The 22,931-nt window shown below is 38.8% G+C and overlaps 1 protein-coding gene and 1 long non-coding RNA gene across 2 annotated transcripts in view; one reads left to right on the forward strand and one right to left on the reverse strand.

Moving 5' to 3' along the window:
- LOC127987694 (uncharacterized) overlaps positions 1–22,931 on the forward strand; it is a 2,462,016-nt gene that overhangs the window by 404,722 nt on the left and 2,034,363 nt on the right. The gene's annotated exons all lie outside the window — the stretch shown is intronic.
- Positions 1–22,931, reverse strand: part of LOC127987792 (uncharacterized) — a 338,739-nt gene that overhangs the window by 55,990 nt on the left and 259,818 nt on the right. The gene's annotated exons all lie outside the window — the stretch shown is intronic.

Genomic DNA, 22,931 nt, shown 5'->3' on the forward strand with positions numbered 1-22,931 from the left:
ATGTTAACAAATTAGACATTATTTTACAGTGTTATCAAATCCCTTAAATGATTTGTAAGTGTTTTGTAATGATTTTATTGACCTACAAGCATTTGTGAAAGTTCTGCTTGCATTACAGCTTAGTCTTGATCTGTGGACTGAACAGATTACTGTTACATCCATGAGATTATGTAAATTCAAATAAATATCATGTCACAGGATGTCAGAGGTCAGTATCAAATTAGTTTGAAATTATTATTTGCAGCACCAATAAGGTTTTTTAGGATTTTTTAAAATCCCTAAAACTGTCAGAAAAGGATAAGGCCTAAGATTTCTATGTGAGTGGCTAAATTTGTTTGTTTTTATAACTATAATGCATAAACTATGAAACTATACAAAATGTATAAAAAAGTACAAGTTATTCTTTTCCAATGTTTTTTATTTATTTACAATTTTTTTTTTTTTTTGGGATTTACATTTTAAAAAATTTGCCTACGGCAATCATTCTACACAGCTTGAATAAAACCTGTCAATATTTATTATAGACCACTATAACTGTGTATAATCTAACAAACAAGTTTATTATGAAAATAAAAGCGTGTACACCAGATAAATTGGACGATAAAGAAATTGCTAACAATAGTATAATAGAGCATGTTTTAGGTTTTTAGGCGTTTAGATGCAGAAATGGAAAAATCAAATGTAAAATCAAATGTAATTGATTTAATTAAATATAGATTAAGTCTTGTTAGAGCAAAATAATAAATAAATACGTACACACATTAAAAAAGCAGCCAAGATGAATGAGTTTAATTTTTTATATAGATTAAAAGTGAAGACAGAAGCAGCTGGTATATGCGGTCACTTAATATTAAAATCCAGTAGATCCACTTCAGATTTATTTCTCAACAGTTTATGTTCACGTGGCTGTTTTCGTTTATATTCGCCAAGCTATTATGTATTTTGAAATAATCTTGTCCGTGATGTGTTCGTTCTTACGACGAAAGGCAGAATCCTGCAGCTCGAGAGATATATGTTATTCTGCCAGTCGCGCTTTCAAATAGTCTTGCACACTTAAACGGGTCACAAACACCTGCATTTAGATCGTGTTGTGTTATAATGGATGTATTGTGTGCATTTATGGCAATAATTTATTTTGAAAAGCTCTTAAACAAGAGTAAATTCGTTAGTTTTGAACTTGTGACACTGTGCGCGCTGATCGGAGGCAGTGATTTCAGATAGGCAGCCGCAAATATTTCATTTTCACACAAACAGTTCAAAAACATTTTAATTTAGCTCTTGGTGTGCTCTAATTGGTGAATTGTGTGATATCGCTGCAATACTTTATTTTAAATAGCTATAAAACAAGAATAAACTCGTTTTTTTCTGAGCTCATCATTCCACACGCTGGTGCTCAGAGCGGTGATTCATCTCTCCTGTTTCTCACGTATCACTGACCACACATCAATTATTAATGAGCCCTGACCTGATAATAATCATATATGTTGGTTTAGCTTGTCAGTGTGAATTAAATCCAAGTATTTATTTGTATTTTAACCGATTTAAAAGTGAAACAAAAAGACAGTCTCCTCCCTTTTTTAGTCCGGTAACTGCACCTGTAGGGGCGCTATTTCTCTCAGACAATGGAAGTCTAAGCACACACACTCAAACAGAGGGACAGAGTGATATGAGATGTCTGACAGTTTTTTAATTTTCTGTTATCCATACAGTGTTGTAAAGTCATGAAACTATGCATATTTACTCAGAATAACTTTTTTTCTGTATGAAAAAAGGTTTTGAAGTGTTTGGAATTTAAAAATGCAGGAAAATTAATAATTCCATCTTTATTGTCATTTAAAAAAATCCCCACGACAAAACCATCCAAGCTATCCAAAACCCATTCACAATTTAAGTTCCTCAATGTTTTTTCAACATGTACACCAAGTTTGGTGTGTATAGTGTTACTCTCCTCTGAGCAGTATGCATTAATTCACAGCTAAATGTAAAAAACAATCCACATTCAAATCAAAATAGCCGACTTCCTGTTGGTCGTAGCTGATGACTGTGAATTAGAAAGTTGTCCGTCTTGATAAGAACAATTTTTGTACTGAGTTTGGTGTCTGTAGCTAAAACTAACCCCCCCACTTTTGACAAAAGGTGGCGCTATAGAGTGCCTCTTCCATGCCCTCTTATGAAATTTTGCCAGTGTCTAGCTGTCACTAATACTGATATGTGTTCTGAGTTTGATGAAATTCTAAGTATGTTATATGCCTCAAAATCACCTGAGAAGTATTCCAGTTTGACATGTTGCCACGGCAACAATATTTTTAGATATCAATATCCCCCCAGCAGATTTATATCGGCTGTGTTTTAACATTATTCTGATGAAGTTTGAAGCAAATCGAGTAAAAATAAGATGCTGAATTCAAAGCATTTTGAAAATGACACACTTCCTGCTGCCACTTGGTGGCGCTATAACTTTGACTCCTAATAGTCACATATATGCGATCGACATCATACAATGAATAATCTGATGAAGTTTGATTAAAATTAGGAAATGTATGTGGATGGTATTAGACACTTCCTGTTTCTCATTTCTCGCCATAATTTCAAAGCCTCGCCACGAGCAAACCGTTCGAGATATCAAAAATCCCCTGGCAATTTTTCATCCCCAATGTCTTGAGATCATGTTGACCGAGTTTGGCGGCAATCGAGTAAAAAACCTATGACAAGTATTTCAAATTCCAGAGCATGCGCTTTTTACATAACTCTAAATAGCTGACTTCCTGTTGGGCGGAGCCTATGATATTCAATACGAAAGTTGTTCGGCACAATGAGATCTATATGTGTACTGAGTTTCATATGAATATTGGCAAGTATGTGTGAGCTATACATCAACATTTCTGACTGTGATCCAGGGGGCGCCGTAGAGCCCCTGTGCCACGCCCGGGTCCCAGCTTCTGCAGGCTCCTAAAGGCCACAGATTCCAAAGTGTGGGCAAATTTTCAAGAGTTTTTGAGTATGTTGAGGACCCCAAAAGCCCCCACAACTTTGACGAAAAATATGACTACTAAACCCAAAATAGCCAACTTCCTGTTGGGCGGAGCCTATGACATGCAGTACGAAAGTTGTTTGGTTTGATGAGATCTACATGTGTACCGAGTTTCGTGTGTCTACGTGCAAGTATGTATGATATATGGCCCTCAGTATTCCAGGGGGCGCTGTAGAGCCCCTGTGCCACGCCCGTGTATCAGTCTCTGCCCGGCCCTAATGGCCGCAGGTTCCAATGTGTGTGCCAATTTTCAAGACTTTTTAAGCATGTTAAGGACCCCAAAAGCCCCCGAAACCTTGGAAAAAAATTAGAAGAATAAATAATAATAATAAATATAGCTGCAAGCAGCGATGGCGGGCTCAAGCCGTCAGTGCAACACCACCCCGGTGGCATCGGGAAAACTGTGCCCAGCGGGCATAAGCATTTACAGTAACCCTCTGGCAATCAAATTTTAAGGGATATGGCAGTTAAAGGGTTAATCCGACCCGTCTAGACTTTGAAATCACATACACAGAACAATATATATAACTTTAGTAACACTTTATTTTAATATATATAAAAAATTTATAAGTTGTGCATCGTAGCTGACACCTAAATGAACACATTACAATTGGTTTATGACTGCAAGTCTTTCTCCTCAAATGCTATTGAGCTTCAAATTTGCTTTTGAGCCCATGTGAAAAAGTAGCATAATTTACATATGACTTACAGTTTGTTTTAATAAATATCAAACATTCAATTTAATGGTGCATTATAGCTGTCACCTAGATGAACAATTACAGTTGTTTTTATGACTGTAAGTCATTCTCTTCAAATGCTACTGACGTTAGAAAAGTGTATAACAATATTACATGAAACTTTAGAGACGGTCCCTAAATTTGAGACTCTCGAATGTCCAATGCCAAGCCAACTTTATGCCTGTTTTTGTTTTGTTTTTTACTTTATTTTCCTTTCTCTGTGCCGGATTGCTGATATCTTTTACCCGGGCATAGATGTCCATCCATCAATTACGAACATTCATCCGCAAATGTCCGAGCGGTCGCGAGCGCGGATGGGAGAATGGCGCATGTTTTATTTTTTTTTAGCTACTGGGATGGTGCCCCCTCTGGGAGTTGGTGCCCTACGAAGACTGCGTATTCTGCATATAGGGAGCGGCGGTACTATCTGGAAAATATATTCCTCAAACCGTCGTACAAGAGGAGGTGATGCTAGTACTTCAAGAATCTCTCAAAACCTATCTGTTCATAAAGCCTATATATAAAGTCTTAATATAGTATTCCACAATATGTTGTGCTATTCTAATATTATTGTGGTTTTTTACTGACATTGTTATTTGCTGTTATTTTTTGTTTTAATATTGTTACTGTTGTTACTTGTTGTACGGTGACCTTGAGTGGTTTGAAAGGCGCCTTAAATAAAATGCATTATTATTATTATTATTATTATTAGCTGTACACTTGATAAAAAAAAATAAATATAAACTTATGCAATTGTATATATATATATATATATATATATATATATATATATATATATATATATATAGTGTACAGTTTTCTTTTATTGCATCTTGAAATAAATGTTTCTGAGTTCTGTGTTTGTTTTTTTTTTTTTTGTTTGTTTGTTTTAGGAAGATTACAGCCTTTAATCTCCTCAAAATAAATGTGCATATAAACCATGAACAATTTAATTATAGCTGTATTTATAAAATGCTTACTAATGACTATTAATTTTGGGAGTAGGCTAGCAACAGTTGATGTTGAGGCCTAAGATATTTCTTAAGCTGTAATGTTGAAAAAACAACAACAACACAAAATTGCTTTTTTTTCTGCTGGTGATTAAAGAGATGATTAAGTCTCCCTCCCTCTCTCTCTCTCTCTCTCTCTCTCTCTGACACCAAGCCCATCCCCTCTCCCACACATTCACACAAACTCAGCACACACACTTAACACACACACACTTAACACACAAACACACACACACACACATTACCCAGAGGGACAGAGTGACATCAGATGTATGGTAGTTTTTTTAATTTTCTATCATCCATATAGTGTTGTATAGTCATGAAACTATGCATATTTCCTCAGAATGACTTGTCTTCTATGTGTACATTTTGTTGAAGTGTTTAGAAGCTGCACTTAAAAAAATAAAAGACATTTACTGGTTCCTTTTTTACTGTTATTTCAAAAAATCACCATGACAAAACCCTTCAAGCTATCCAAAATTCATTCGCACCTGTTCTGTAAGATAAATTCTTTAAACAGTGGTAAAAGAGGATGTGGTGCTGATCCTTCAAGAGTCACTCCAAACTTATCTGTCCATAAAGCCTATAAAGAATTATTCTTAATACACAGTATTTCACAATACTTCAGCATATTATTCTAATTAAGTGAGGGTCATTTTATCAGTAAAATACATATTATTTTTCTTTGAAAGATTTCTATAAATGATTTAAATCATACTTGTTTCTACAATAATTATTTAAAAGTAATCATATATCGCCATCTGGTGGCCATTATTGGTACTAAGAATTGCAAGCTTGATTTATATGTTATGATAGTTTTAATTTTAAGCTGGCTCTTGAAAATGATAAAGCTATGAAACTTGCTGTGCTTCTTTCAAATGATGACTTCTACGTATATAAAAAATTGTGAAGAGTTGGAATGAAGAATGTTAAAGATATAGTAAAATAACTATTGTATTTTTTTATGTTACTTTAATAAATCGGTATGGCCACACCATTTAAGGTATCCTAAACCCATTCACAATTTAACATCTTCAGTATATTGGCATCATGTTGAAAAAGTTTGGTGTGAACTACTTGTGTCTTCTTGGAGGAGTATGATTCATTTACAGGCTGATTTGATCATAAATCCACAATAAAATTTCTGAGTTCTGTATCAATCTGTGTTGTTGTTTTTTTATTTTTATTTTTTTATTTTTCATAGGAAGATAACTGACCCTTTACTCTCCTTTTTAATAAATGTGCTTATAAACCAAGAACAAGCTATTTATAGCTGTATTTATAAGCTGCTTACTACTGACTATTAATATTGGGACAAGGCTTTATAAAGCATGAACTGACTATTTACTAATGAGTGCAGTTATTATAAAGTGTTACCAATGCATTTACTAATGTTAACAAATTAGACATTATTTTACAGTGTTATAAAATCCTTGAATGACTTATAAGCATTTGTGAAAGTTCTGCTTGCATTACAGCTTAGTCTTCATCTGTGAGCTGAACAGTTTTACTGTTACATCCATGAGATTATGTAAATTAAGATAAATGTCATGTCACAGGATGGAATAGGTCAGTATCAAATGAGATTTAATTATTATTTGCAGCACAAATAAGTATTTTTAGAATTTTGTTTTTAATTCCTGAAACTGTCAGAAAAGGATAAGGCCTAAGAGATTTCTTAAGCTGTAATGAAAACAATGTTAGCAAAAGCAACAAAAAATAACAATTTAAATTTTTTTTTTTTTCTGGTGATTAAAGAGATGATTAAGTCTCTCTCTCTCTCTCTTTCTCTCTCTCATTGTGTCTGCCACTCAGCTCATGCCCATCCCCCAATCACAGACACACACACACACACACACTCAGTCAGCACACATACATTCCTCAAACAGAGGGACAGAGTGAGTTGAGATGTCTGACAGTTTTTTAATTTTCTTTTAATCATACAGTGTTGTAAAGTCATGAAACTATGCATATGTCCTCAGAATGATTTGATCTCTGTATGATTTTTTTTTTAAGTGTTTGGAAGCTGCAATTTAAAAATACAAGACAATTAATGATTCCCTTTTTACTGTCATTTCAAAAAATCACCACGACAAAACCGTTCAAGCTAACCAAAATCCGTTCGCAATTTAAGTTCCTCAATGTTTTTTCAACATGTAGACAAAGTTTGGTGAGTATAGTGAACATTTCCTGTGAGGAGTATGCATTAAATCAGAGCTCAATTTAAATATTCAAATCAAAATAGCCGACTTCCTGTTGGTCGTAGCTGATGACTGTGAATTAGAAAGTTGTCCGTCTTGAAAAGAACAATTTATGTACCAAGTTTGGTGTCTGTAGCTAAAACTAACCCCCCCACTTTTGACAAAAGGTGGCGCTATAGAGTGCCTCCTTCACGCCCTTTTAAAAGCTTTTGCCATTGTCTAGCTATCACTAATACTGATATGTGTTTTGAGTTTCATGTAAATCTGAGCTTGTTGTCTGCCTCAAACTCACCATAACAGAACATTCAAGTTTGACACGTTGCCATGGCAACACTATATCAGATATCAATATCCCCACAACAGATTTACATCGGCCATGTTTTGTCATTATTCTGATGAAGTTTTAAGTAAATAGAGTAAAAATAAGATGCTGAATTCAAAGCATTTGGAAAATGACACACTTCCTGCTGCCAGTTGGTGGCGCTATAATGTTGACTCTTAATAGTCACATATATGCGATCGGTATCATACAACGAACAAACCAATGAAGTTTGATCAAATTCAGGAAATGTATGTGGATGTTATTAGACATTTCCTGTTTCTCATTTCTCGCCATAATTTCAACGCCTCGCCACGGGCAAACCGTTCGAGATATCAAAAATCCCCTCGCAATTTTCCATCCCCAATGTCTTGAGATCATGTTGACCGAGTTTGGTGGCAATCGAGTAAAAGACCTATGACAAGTATATCAAATTCCAGAGCATGCTTTTTATAAACAGCCCTAAATAGCTGACTTCCTGTTGGGCGGAGCCTATGACATAGAGTGCGAAAGTTGTTCGGCTCAATGAGATCTATCAGTGTACTGAGTTTCATATAAATACATGAAAGTGTGTGTGAGCTATGGTTCAAGATTTCTGACTGTGTTCCAGGGGGCGCTGTAGAGCCCCTGTGCCACGCCCGGGTCCCAGTCTCTTTGGCGTCCTGATGGCCGCCGATTCCAATGTGTGTGCCAATTTTCAAGAGTTTTTGAGCATGTTAAGGCCTCCAAAAACCCCCGGAAGGTTTAATAAAAAATAAAAAAAATAATAATAAGAAGAAGAATAATCCTTAGAAGAACAATAGGGCTCTTCGCCCCTTCGGGCTTGAGCCCTAAATATAGCTGCAAGCAGCGATGTCGGGCTCAAGCCATCAGTGCAACGCCATCCCGGTGGCATCGGGAAAACTGTGCCCAGCGGGCATAAGCATTTACAGTAACCCTCTGACAATCAAGTTTTAAGGAATGCGGCAGTTAAAGGGTTAATCCGACCAATCTAGACTTTGAAATCACATACACAGAACAATATATATAACTTTAGTAACACATTATTTTTATATTTATAAAAAAATGTATAAGGTGTGCATTATAGCTGACACCTATATGAACACATTACAATTGTTTTGTGACTGCAAGTCTTTCTTCTCAAATGCTATTGAGCTTCAAATTTGCATTTGAGCCCATGTGAAAAAGTAGCAAATTTACATATGACTTACAGTTTGTTGTAATAAATATCAAACATTCAAATTAATTGTGCATTATAGCTGTCACCTAGATGAACAATTACAGTTGTTTTTGTAAGTAATTCTCTTCAAATGCTACTGACGTTAGAAAAGTGTATAACAATATCACATGTAACTTTAGAGACCGTCCCTAAATTTGAGACTCTTGAATGTCCAATGTCAAGACAGCTTTATGCCTTTTTTTTTTTTTTCTTTAGTTTTCTTTTCTCTGTGTCGGATTGCTGATGTCCTATACCCAGGCATAGATGTCCATCCATCAATTACGAACGGATGGGAGAATGGCGCATGTTTTTTTTTTTTTTTTTTTTTTTTTTTTTTGAGCAACTGGGATGGTGCCCCCTCTGGGAGTTGGTGCCCTACGAAGACTGCATACTCTGCATATAGGGAGTGGTGGTACTATCTGGAAGATATATTCCTCAAACCATCGTACAAGAGGAGGTGATGCTAATCCTTGAAGAATCGCTCAAAAGCTATTTAAGTGTACAGTTTCCTTTTATTGCATCTTTAAATAAATATTTCTGAATTCTGAATCAAACTGGGTTGGGTTTATTTATTTATTTTATGAGACAACTGAGACTTTAATCTCCTTTGTAATATATGTGCTTTTAATTAAACCAAGAACAATTTATTTATAGATGTATTACTGCTTAATAATGACTATTATTAAGGGAAAAGGCTTTATAATCATGAAATATTTACTAATGCTTAGCTAATGAGTGCAGTTATTATAAAGTGTTACCAATGCATTTACTAATGTTAACAAATTAGACATTATTTTACAGTGTTACCAAATCCTTAAATAATTTATTAGTGTTTTGTAATGATTTTAATTACCTATAAGCATTTGTGAAATAGTTTTGCTTGCATTGCAGCTTTATCTGTCAGTTGAAGAGTTTTACTGTTACATCCATGAGATTAATACATGTCATGTCACAGAATGTCATAGGTCAGTATCAAATGAGTTTGAAATTATTATTTGCAGCACAAATAAGGATTATTAGGATGTTTTTAAATCCCTAAAACTGTCAGAAAAGGATAAGGCCTAAGAGATTTCTTAACCTGTAATGAAAGGAAAAAAAACGCCACCATTAGCAACAACAAAAACAATAACAATTTAAAATACAGATTTTTTTTCCTGATTATTAAAGGGATGATTAGGTCTCTCTCTCTCTCTCTCTCTCTCTCTCTCTCTGCCAGACAGCCCCTCCCTACAATCCACACACACTGTCAATCACCAAAAATTCACAGTCACCAACCCCCACCCACCACCAGGATGGTCCTGTCCTTACCTTCCGGGGGGGGGGGTCTGCTGCGCCCCTGCCTTCGTCTTCAGGCAGGAAATGCAGATTCGCTACCCTCGGATTACGAACCATGGACGGGGCCTTCCGCCAAATAAATTTATATTTGTGCTCGCTGAGCTGTCAATAAATGTATGCTTCGTACATTCCTCTATCTCCCGAGTCTTTCTGGTAGAAATATAATGATATGCGTTCAACAAGGTAGCCCAATAACCCAAACGACGTAACAGGCAACGCCCCTGACACTCCCGAAGAAGAAAAAAACACCAACTTATATGTTTATGTTGGGCGACTCAGTCAGGCGCTCGCTCACTCAGTACGCGCTGAAGGCTCGTTGCAAAACGGCCAATGCGTTTAACAGACCAGAAAAAAGAAGATCCTCCAGTAACCAACAGGTCTGGTGTTTGGGTGCACTTTGGATTCCCTTTAAGCTATAATGGTGATGGCAAGAGAGTGGTGGATAAAAAAACAACGGTATGTCGCATCTGCAACATGACAGGGTACACCAGCGGGAATACAAAAAAAAAAAAAAAAAAAAAAACACCAGCGGGAATACTTGAAACATGTCAACTCATTTACGCTGACATCACCTTATTGTGTCAGTATCTGGGAAAAGACGAAAAAAAAGGAGAAACAAGCACGCAACAAACTATCCCTCCAGCATTTAGACACCGGTATTATAGCTTACAGGGAATCCAAAGTGCACCCACACCAGACCTGTTGGTTATTTTAGGATCTTATATTTCTGGTCTGTTAAATGCATTAGACATTTTGCAACGAGCCTTCAGCGCGTGCTGAGTGAGCGAGCGCCTTAGAGGCCGTTCACATATCGCGCCTAAAAACGCATGGAAAACGCTAAGCGCATCTTTCTCCTCCTTTCCAAAGCGCTCGGGCAGAAGCGCTCATGAGGCGTCTGTCTTTGCTAAGCAACAATGACGTGCTCTCTCCATGAGACGCGGAAATTTCAGCGAATGATAAATGGATTTGCAGCTCTAAAAATCGCTTGCAGTAGCTCTGCTACTAAATTTATTTCAAAATTGCAATCCATATACAACTGTGAACAGCTGTTCCTTCATCTTGGCTGAGTTTTCAACGTTGTTACGGGAAAGGATGAAGCTGATTGGTTAGTTCTTGTCACATGACCCGCGGTGCGCTTGCGGCATTCTGAAAAGTTGAGATGTTTTTACATTTTGCTGTATCTAAAACGTACCGAACCGAACCGAACCGTGACATCAGTGTATCGTATCGAACTGAACCGTGAATTTTGTGAACCGTTACACCCCTAATATATATATATATATATAAAAATTCAAGTGTACAGTTTTCTTTTATTGCATCTTGAAATAAATATTTATGAGTTCTGTGTTTGTTTATTTTATTTATTTTATTTTTTATTTTACATTTTTTTAGGAAGATTACAGCCTTTAATCTCCTCAAAATAAATGTGCATATAAACCATGAACAATTTAATTATAGCTGTATTTATAAAATGCTTACTAAAATATAAATTTTGGGAGAAGGCTATATAAAGCATGAACTGACTATTTACTAATGCTTAGCTAAGAATTGCAGCTATTATGAAGTGTTACCAATGCATTTACTAATGTTAACAATTGAGACATTATTTTAAAGTGTTACCAAATCCTTAAATAATTTAAAAGTGTTTTGTTATGATTTCATTAACCTATAAGCATTTGTGAAATAGTTCTGCTTGCATTACAGCTTAGTCTTCATCTGTGAGCTGAACAGTTTTACTGTTACATCCTTGAGATTATGTAAATTCAAATAAATGTCATGTCACAGGGTGTCAGAGGTCAGTATCAAATGAGTTTGAAATTATTATTTGCAGCACAAATAAGGTTTTTTAGGATTTTTTTTAATCCCTGAAACTGTCAGAAAAGGATAAGGCCTAAGATATTTCTTAAGCTGTAATCAAAACAGCACAATTAACAACAACAACAAAAAAAATAACAATTTAAAAAACAGTTTTTTTTTCTGGTGATTAAAGAGATGTTTAAGTCTCTCTCTCTCTCTCTCTCTCTCTCTCTCTCTGTCTGTCTGTCTGCCACTCAGCTCACACCCCTCCCCCACTCACACTCACACACACAGTCAGCACTCATACATTCCTCAAACAGAGTGACAGAGTGAGATCAGATGTCTGACAGTTTTTTAATTTTCTTTTAATCATACAGTGCTGTAAAGTCATGAAACTATGCATATTTCCTCAGAATCACTGGTTTTCTAAATGAAAAATGTTTTTTAAAGGTTTGGAAGCTGCAATTTAAAAATAGAAGACGATTAATGTTTCACTTTTTACTGTCATTTCAAAAAATCACCACGACAAAACCGTTCAAGCTAACCAAAATCTGTTCGCAATTTAAGTTCCTCGATGTTTTTTCTTCATGTAGACAAAGTTTTGTGTGTATAGTGTACTTCCCCTGTGAGGAGTATTCATTAATTTTACAACTGTAAAATCTCAAAAATACACATTCAAATCAAAATAGCCGACTTCCTGTTGATCGTAGCTTATGACTGTGAATTAGAAAGTTGTCCGTCTTGATAAGAACAATTTATGTACCAAGTTTGGTGTCTGTAGCTAAAACTAACCCCCCCACTTTTGACAAAAGGTGGCGCTATAGAGTGCCTCTTCCACGCCCTTTTCAAAGCTTTTGCCATGGTTTAGCTATCTTTAATACTGATATCTGTTTCGAGTTTCATGTAAATCTGAGCTTGTTGTCTGCCTAAAAATCACCAGAACAGAACATTCAAGTTTGACACGTTGCCATGGCAACACTATATTAGATATCAATATCCCCACAACAGATTTTCTTCGGCCGTGTTTTGTCATTATTCTGATGAAGTTTGAAGCAAATCAAGTAAAAATAAGATTGTCACGGTAGGAAATCCAGTGTTTCCTCCGTGTCATGTTTTGTGATTGTTTTTGTACTTACGTTGTCTCCATGTGCTCGTTTAGTTGATTGTCATCACCTGGGTGTTGATTGTCTCGCTCCAGCTGACCTTCATCACACCTCAGCTACTTATACTCACCTCGCTCTCTCTCTGTTGTCAGATCCTCTCTCATGTCTTCGTGTCCTAGTTGGATTACCGTCTTCCGTGTTCGTGTGCTGGAGTGGATTAAGTGTTGTCGTCCTCGTGTCAGTGTTCCGGTCTGTTCCTGGTTTCAACCATTGACCACCTTCACCTGCACCGCCGACTTCACCACCCAGCTCATCTCACGCCACCGTAGACCTTCCTTGCCATTGCCAACATCCTGGACTCTCTTTCTCAATAAACTACATCTGATCGCCTGCAATTGCTTCCTCCTCTTTTATCTGTCGTTACAGAAGGATCTGACCATCATGGAAGCAGCAGGCGACCGCTCCCCATCTCATCTGGAAGAATTTCTGCAACGAGCTGTGGGTCGTATGGATCGCCAAGACAAGGCGATAGATGAGATGGGTCGAGCCATCCAAGCAATGGTGACGAAGGTGTCCGAGCTCGCTCTCCAGACGCAACACCAACAACAACCGTCACCCGCTGCGCCTCCCACGCCACCCACACCGCCGATCGTCTCCGGGGGGATTTCCCAGCCCGAACCACGCCTCCCCATCCCGGAGAAATATGCGGGTGAGCCAGAGTTCTGTCGATCATTTCTGTCTCATTGTTCTCTGCACTTCGCCATGCAGCCCCGCACGTTCTACACCGAGGAAATGAAGGTGGCATTCGTCTTATCACTACTTACGGGAAGGGCTGCCCTCTGGGGGACGGCGGTGTGGGAAAACCAAGACAGCTGCTGTGCCTCGTTCCACGCCCTTTCGGAAGAGATGAGACGGGTCTTCGACCGCTCCGTCGCCGGGAGGGAAGCGGCTCGCTTTCTCACGGACCTACGTCAGGGGGAAAGGTCCGTCTCCGATTACTCGATTGAGTTCCGCACCCTGGCGGCGGAGTGTAAGTGGAACGAAGAGGCGCAGTGGGATCACTTCCTGCATGGGTTGGCTGACCGCATCCAACAGGAGATCCGCGCCGTCGAACTCCCCACTTCTCTCAATAGTCTGATTGACCTCACCATCAGAGTTGACAATCGACTCGATCAAGCCACCAGACGGAGGGGGAGAACAGTTCTCGCGAACAGACCGGAGGCTCAGTATCAGCGCTCAGATGTTGCGGTCAGCCCACCGGGAGATCATGAACCCATGCAGGTGGGGCGAGCTCGGCTCTCCCGGGAGGAGAGGATCAGGCGGAGATCCCTGGGACTATGTTTATACTGCGGCAGTCAAGAACATCACATCCAGCGTTGTCCGGTAAAAGACCAAGCCCGATAGTAAAACGGAGGCTACTATCGGGTGGGATCTCTGCCAGGAAGACCTCATCTACATCGACACTCCTTCCGGTGAGTCTACGGTGGTCCACCCACGCACTCGAGCATCACGCCTTGTTGGATTCTGGGGCAGAGGGTAACTTCATGGACTTCAAGTTCGCTTGTAAGCTTAACATTCCTCTCACCTCCCTCAAACACCCCATTGCACCCTTTGCTCTCAACGGACACAGACTACCAGTCATCACTCAGACCACCTTACCTGTTTCCCTCACCACATCTGGCAACCATACTGAGGAGATATCATTTTACATCACGGACTCACCTCAATCCCCCATCGTTCTCGGTCACACCTGGCTTCAGAAACACAACCCCAGGATCAATTGGCGCCTTGGATCTGTGGTTAGCTGGAGCGAGGAATGTCATTTGTCTTGTCTTTTGTCTGCTGGTGTTAATGTTTCTGAGTCTGTGTTTCAGGGGGAAGCAGTGGATTTGGCTAGCGTGCCCGCGGAGTACCACGACCTGAAGGAGGTGTTCAGTAAGTCTCGTGCTGATTCTCTTCCTCCTCATCGTCCCTATGACTGTGCGATAGAGTTATTGCCAGGTACTTCTCCGCCTAAGGGCAAGTTATATTCTTTGTCTATTCCAGAGACGGCGGCCATGGAGAAATATATATCCAGTTCTCTAGCAACGGGGTTTATCCGCCCTTCTTCTTCTCCAGCGGGGGCGGGGTTCTTTTTTGTGGGAAAGAAGGACGGATCCTTGCGACCTTGCATTGACTACCGAGGGCTGAACAACATAACGGTAAAGAATACCTATCCTTTACCGCTTATGTCTTCAGCTTTTGAGAGGTTGCAGGGAGCGTCCGTTTTCACTAAATTGGACTTACGTAATGCTTATCATTTGGTCCGCATCAGGGAGGGGGATGAGTGGAAGACTGCCTTTAACACCCCTAGAGGCCATTTTGAGTACTGCGTTATGCCGTTCGGGCTAACCAACTCGCCGGCAGTCTTTCAAGCACTCGTTAATGACGTGTTGCGAGACATGGTCGATCTGTTCATATATGTTTACCTGGATGACATATTGATTTTTTCTTCGTCTCTCCAGGAACACGTGCAACACGTACGACGAGTGCTTCTGTGGTTGCTAGAGAATGGATTGTTTGTCAAGGCGGAGAAATGCGTTTTTCATGCACAGTCTGTTTCTTTTCTAGGACACATCATTTCGACTGAGGGTGTTCGCATGGATCCTGAGAAGGTTAAGGCTGTGGTAAATTGGCCATCCCCAGAGTCTCGCAAGGCCCTGCAGAGATTTCTGGGGTTCGCCAATTTTTACCGGCGTTTCATTCGCAATTTCAGCCAACTAGCCGCTCCTCTGACCGCCTTGACCTCCCCTAGTTTGACGTTCAGGTGGTCAGACGCAGCTGAGGCTGCGTTTGCCAAACTGAAAAGCTGCTTTGTTTCAGCTCCCATTCTCGTCACCCCTGATCGCTCACGTCAATTCATAGTGGAGGTCGACGCGTCAGAGGTGGGGGTAGGAGCAGTGTTATCCCAACGCGCATCCTCAGACGGAAAGGTGCATCCGTGCGCGTATTATTCTCACCGTTTATCTCCTGCAGAAGTTAATTATGACATTGGCAATCGAGAGTTGTTGGCAGTCAAACTTGCACTGGAAGAATGGCGTCACTGGCTTGAGGGGTCGGGTGTACCTTTCATTGTATGGACGGACCATAAGAATCTCGAATACATTAGAACCGCCAAAAGACTTAACTCCAGGCAGGCTCGGTGGGCATTGTTTTTCGGTCGTTTCGATTTTACACTTTCTTACCGGCCGGGTTCCAAAAACATCAAACCCGATGCTTTATCCCGTCTTTTTGAGCGTTCCGATCGTACTGCTACTCCCGAGCCCATTTTACCGGGGACCATCATTATCTCCGCGCTCAGATGGGAGGTCGAATCGAAGGTGTTGACCGCCTTAGAAGGGGTAACGCCCCCGGCTCGTTGCCCACCGAACCGATTGTTTGTGCCGGAGGGGTTACGGTCAGACGTTCTCCAGTGGGGTCATTGTTCCAGTGTTGCTTGTCACCCAGGGGTTAGTAGAACTAGATTTCTAGTCAAGCAACGATTTTGGTGGCCTGGTATGGCTCGTGACGTCCACGATTTCGTCTTGGCTTGTTCAGTTTGCGCTATTGGTAAGACTTCCAATCGACCTCCAGATGGGTTACTCTTACCGCTGTCTGTCCCTTCAAGACCCTGGTCCCACATTTCGCTAGATTTTATCACCGCCCTCCCGCCCTCTAGAGGCAATACGGTGATTTTAACCGTAGTGGACCGGTTCTCGAAGGCGACTCATTTTATTCCCTTGCCCAAATTACCTTCAGCCAAGGAAACAGCGGTAGCTGTCATTGACCACGTCTTCCGCATACATGGCCTCCCGACAGACGTGGTTTCTGACAGGGGTCCCCAATTTGTGTCCAAATTTTGGCGAGAATTTTGTAAATTGTTAGGAGCGACTGTTAGTCTTTCTTCCGGGTTCCATCCCCAGAGCAATGGTCAAACCGAACGAGCCAATCAGGATGTCGAGAGGGTTTTGCGATGTTTGGTTTCCAATAATCCTTCGTCCTGGTGTCAGCAACTCTCAGTTGTGGAGTACGCACACAATTCTTTGCCAGTGTCATCTACGGGCATGTCTCCATTTAAGTGTAGTTTAGGGTACCAACCACCTAATTTTGTCAGTACGGAATCCGAGGTTTCGGTCCCCTCCGCACACGCACTAGTCCAGAGGTGTCACCGAACCTGGACCAGAGCTCGCAGAGCTCTGCTCCAGGCTAGGTCGCGCACCAAGGCTAAGGCCGATCGCCACCGGTCGAAGCCTCCCCGTTACGTCGTCGGTCAAAGAGTGTGGCTTTCTACCCAGAATATTCCTATGCGTTCCGTTTCTAACAAACTTGCTCCCAAATTTATTGGCCCGTTTTCTATTACCAAGATTATTAATCCGGTAACCGTGCGTCTTAGCCTTCCTCCGGCGTACAGGAGGATTCATCCCGTGTTCCACGTGTCCAAAATTAAATCGGTGATTTCTTCCCGTCTTAATCCGCCTGCTCCGGTTCCCCCCCCGCCTCGTCTCGTTAATGGGGAGACCACCTATTCGGTTAATCGTATTCTGGACTCTAGACGGAGGGGACGCGGTTTTCAGTACTTGGTGGATTGGGAAGGTTACGGTCCGGAGGAGAGAAGCTGGGTTCCTGCTCGGGACATATTGGATCACCACCTTATAGATGATTACAATCTACAGGTAAAGCAGGCTGGGAACGTCAGGTGACGTCCTAGGGGAGAGGGTACTGTCACGGTAGGAAATCCAGTGTTTCCTCCGTGTCATGTTTTGTGATTGTTTTTGTACTTACGTTGTCTCCATGTGCTCGTTTAGTTGATTGTCATCACCTGGGTGTTGATTGTCTCGCTCCAGCTGACCTTCATCACACCTCAGCTACTTATACTCACCTCGCTCTCTCTCTGTTGTCAGATCCTCTCTCATGTCTTCGTGTCCTAGTTGGATTACCGTCTTCCGTGTTCGTGTGCTGGAGTGGATTAAGTGTTGTCGTCCTCGTGTCAGTGTTCCGGTCTGTTCCTGGTTTCAACCATTGACCACCTTCACCTGCACCGCCGACTTCACCACCCAGCTCATCTCACGCCACCGTAGACCTTCCTTGCCATTGCCAACATCCTGGACTCTCTTTCTCAATAAACTACATCTGATCGCCTGCAATTGCTTCCTCCTCTTTTATCTGTCGTTACAAAGATGCTGAATTCAAAGCGTTTTGAAAATGATTGACTTCCTGCTGCCAGTTGGTGGCGCTATAACTTTGACTCCTAATAGTCACATATATACGATCGGTATCATACAACGAACAAACAAATTAAGTTTGATCAAATTCAGGAAATGTATGTGGATGTTATTAGACATTTCCTGTTTCTCATTTCTCGCCATAATTTCAACGCCTCGCCACGGGCAAACCGTTCGAGATATCAAAAATCTCTTCGCAATTTAGCATCCCCAATGTCTTGAGATCGTGTTCACCGAGTTTTGTGGTGAACGGGTGGAGTTCCTCAGAGGAGTATATCAAATTCCAGAGCATGTGTTTTTCATAAAACCCTAAATAGCCAACTTCCTGTTGGGCGGAGCTTATGACATGCAGTGTGAAAGTTGTTTGGTTTGATGAGTTATATATATGTACCAAGTTTCATATGTATACGTGCAAGTATGCATGATATATGGCCCTCAGTACTACAGGGGGCGCTGTAGAGCCCCTGTGCCACGCCCGTGTATCAGACTCTGCCCGGCCCTAATGGCCGCAGGTTCCAAGGTGTGTGCCAATTTTCAAGAGTTTTTGAGTATGTTAAGGACCCCAAAAGCCCCCGAAACCTTGGAAAAAAATTAGAAGAATAAAGAAAAAAAAAAAAAATAATAATAATCCTAAGGAAAACAATAGGGCTCTCGCCCTCCAGGCTTGAGCCCTAATAACAAATAATCCTAAGGAAAACAATAGGGCTCTCGCCCTCCAGGCTTGAGCCCTAATAAAATATAGCTGCAAGCAGCGATGGCGGGCTCAAGCCACCAATGCCATCGCCACCCCGGTGGCATCAGGTAAACTGTGCCCAGCGGGCACATGCATTCACAATATCCCTCTGGCAGTGAGGTTTTAAAGGATACGGCAGTTAAAGGGTTAATCCGAATCATCTAGACTTTAAAATCACATTCACAGAACAATATATATATTAGTAACACTGTACAATAAGATTTCATTTATAAACATTATGTTAACATGAACAATATTTATATAGCATTCATTCATGTCAGTTAATATTCCAAACTTAAACATGAAAACATTGTTTTATTGTGATTTTTTTCCAAGTACATTTTACCAATTCCAAACCATATAAATCTTAATAACTACCATTATTTTTTATTTAATCATTTATGAGTGCTATACAATAGTCCAGGAAAGCTGGAAGATAAAAACTCCTTATATTCATGTGTGCAGAATTATTAGGCATGTTTTCTTTTACAGATGAAATGCGCTAAAATAGACTTTTAACTCAAACTGTAAGGTCGAAAATTATGAAATACCCATGAGAAATAACAAACACAAATGCAATACAGAAATGGATAAGTTAAGACTTGACCATTGTACAAAAAATACTGACTGGGTCATGAGGTCAGAAAAGAAGAAGAAAAAAGCAGGTCAAGAAGAACTGACAAAAAGAATTGCAAAATAATTAGTAATTAATGTGAAGATTAATTTTTAGTCAATTCTGCAAGACAGACTTTTCAGGAAAGGAGGTGGAATAAAAATGAGCTCCTAAATCTTAATCCTGGATTCTGGAAGATATATTCCTCAAACCATCGAACAAGAGGAGGTGGTGCTGGTCCTTCACGAGTCACTCTAATCTGTGCATAAAGCCTATATATAAAGACTTAATATATAGTATTTCACAATACTTCATGGTATTCTAATTAAATCATTTTTTGGAATCTTAAGTCTCTCAGAGCCTGACACCGAGTAATTCTGGAGACTCCAGGAAAGTGGCAGTTCTGTAAAATGTTGGCGCTGGAGACTAAATGCACCCTGATAGTTTCACACCTAATTCACTTAACACACACACACACACACACACATTACCCACAGTGACAGTGGGACTGAGTGACATCAGATGTATGATAGTTTTTTTTAATTTTCTATCATCCATATAGTGTTGTATAGTCATGAAACTATGGTCATGAGACCAGTCATTCTGAGGAAATATGCCTCAGAATGACTGGTCTTCTATGTGTACATTTTTTTTTTTTTAAGTGTTTAGAAGCTGCACTTTAAAAAAATAAATGACATTTACTGGTTACATTTTTACTGTTATTTCAAAAAATCACCACGACAAAACCATTCAAGCTATTCAAAATTCATACGCACCTGTACTGTAAGATACATTCTTTAAACAGTGGTAAAAGAGGATGTGGTGCTGATCCTTCAAGAGTCTCTGAAAACGTATCTGTCCATAAAGCCTATAAAGAATTATTCTTAATATACGGTTCACAATACTTCAGCTTGTTTTTCTAATTAAGTGAGGGTCATTTTATCAGTAAAATTCATATTATTTTTCTTTGAAAGATTTCTATAAATGATTTAAATCATACTTGTTTCTACAATAATTATTTAAAAGTAATCCTATAGCTCTATCTGGTGGACATTATTGGTACTAAGAATTGCCAGCTTGATTTATAAGTTATGATAGTTTTAATTTTATGCTGGCTCTTGAAAATGATAAAGCTATGAAACTTACTGTGCTTCCTTCAAATGATGACTTCTACGTATATAAAAAATTATGAAGAGTTGGAATTAAAAATTTTAAAGATAAAAAAATACAATAGTTATTTTACTATATGTTACTTTAATAAATCGCTATGGCCACACCATTTAAGGGATCCTAAACCCATTCGAAATTTAACATCTTCAGTATATGGCTTCATGTTAAAACAGTTTGGTGTGAACTACTTGTGTCTTCTTGGAGGAGAATTAATTCATTTACAGGCTGAGTTTATCATAAATCCACAATAACATTTCTGAGTTCTGTATCAATCTGTGTTGTTGTTTGTTTATTTTTATTTTATTTTTTTTCATAGGAAGATAACTGACCCTTTACTCTCCTTTTTAATAAATGTGCTTATAAACCAAGAACAAGCTATTTATAGCTGTATTTATAAACTGCTTACTACTGACTATTAATATTGGGACAAGGCTTTATGAAGCATGAACTGACTATTTACTAATGAGTGCAGTTATTATAAAGTGTTATCAATGCATTTGCTAATGTTAACAAATTAGACATTATTTAACAGTGTTATCAAATCCCTTAAATGATTTGTAAGTGTTTTGTAATGATTTTATTGACCTGTAAGCATTTGTGAAAGTTCTGCTTGCATTACAGCTTAGTCTTGATCTGTGAGCTGAACAGATTTACTGTTACATCCATGAGATTATGTAAATTCAAATAAATATCATGTCACAGGATGTCAGAGGTCAGTATCAAATTAATTTGAAATTATTATTTGCAGCACAAATAAGGTTTTTTAGGATTTTTAAAAATCCCTAAAACTGTCAAAAAAGGATAAGGCCTAAGATTTATATGTGAGTGGCTAAATTTATTTGTTTTTATAACTATAATGCATAAACTATAAAATTATACAAAATGTATAAAAAAAGTACAACAGTTATGATTTTCCACTGTTTATTATTTATTTTTTTATTTTTTATTTTTTTTGGATTTACATTTAAAAAAAATAGCCTACTGCATTCATTCTAAACAGCTTGAATAAAACCTGTCAATATTTATTATAGACCACTGTAACTGTGTATAATCTAACAAACAAGTTTATTATGAAAATAAAAGTGTACACCAGATAAATTGGACGATAAAGAAATTGCTAACAATAGTATAATAGAGCATGTTTTAGGTTTTTAGGCGTTTAGATGCAGAAATGGACAAATCAAATGTAAAATAAAATGTAATTGATTTAATTAAATATAGATTAAGTCTTGTTAGAGCAAAATAATAAATAAATACGTACACACATTAAAAAAGCAACTAAGATGAATGAGTTAAATTTTTTATATAGATTAAAATTGAAGACAGAAGCAGCTGGTATATGCGGTCACTTAATATTAAAATCCAATAGATCCACTTCAGATTTATTTCTCAACAGTTTATGTTCACGTGGCTGTTTTCGTTTATATTAGCCAATCTATTATGTATTTTGAAATAATCTTGTCCGTGATGTGTTCGTTCTTACGACGAAAGGCAGAATCCAGCAGCTCGAGAGATATATGTTATTCTGCCAGTCGCGCTTTCAAATAGTCTTGCACACTTAAACGGGTCACAAACACCTATATTTAGCTCGTGGTGTGTTATAATGGATGTATTGTGTGCATGTATGGCAATAAGTTATTTAAAAAAGCTCTTAAACAAGAATAAATTCGTTAGTTTTGAACTTGTGACACTGTGCGAGCTGATCGGAGCAGTGATTTCAGATAGGCAGCCGCGAATATTTCATTTTCACACAAACAGTTCAAAAACATCTTAATTTAGCTCTTGGTGTGTTCTAATTGGTTGATTGTGTGATATCGCTGTAATAATTTATTTTTAAAAACTTTAAAACAGGAATAAATTTGTTTTCTCTGAGCTCTTTACTCCAGACGCTCGTGATCACAGCGGTGATTCATCTCTCGTGTTTCTCACGTATCTCTGGCCAGAAATAATTTATCCATGAGCCCTGAACCGGTAATAATCAGATATGTTGGTTTAGCTTGTCAGTGTGAATTAAATCTAAGTATTTATTTGTATTTTTAACCGATTTAAAAGTGAAAGTAAAAGTTCGGGAATTGAACCTGTAGGGGCGCAATTTCTCTCAGACAATGGAAGTCTGAAGCACATACACTCACACAGAGGGACAGAGTGAGATGAGATGTCTGACAGTTTTTTAATTTTCTGTTATCCATACAGTGTTGTAAAGTCGTTAAACTATGCATATTTCCTCAGAATGACTTTTTCATCTGTATGAAAAAATTCTTTGACGTGTTTGGAAGCTGCAATTTAAAAATACAATAATGATTCCCTTTGTAAGGTCATTTAAAAAAATCACCACGGCAAAACCATTCAAGCTATCCAAAATCCATTCACAATTTAAGTTCCTATCAGAAATACTGATGTGTGTTCAGAGTTTTGTGAAATTC

The sequence above is a fragment of the Carassius gibelio genome, chromosome B22 (assembly GCF_023724105.1).
Source record: "Carassius gibelio isolate Cgi1373 ecotype wild population from Czech Republic chromosome B22, carGib1.2-hapl.c, whole genome shotgun sequence".
In the NCBI taxonomy this organism is placed as follows: domain Eukaryota; kingdom Metazoa; phylum Chordata; class Actinopteri; order Cypriniformes; family Cyprinidae; genus Carassius; species Carassius gibelio.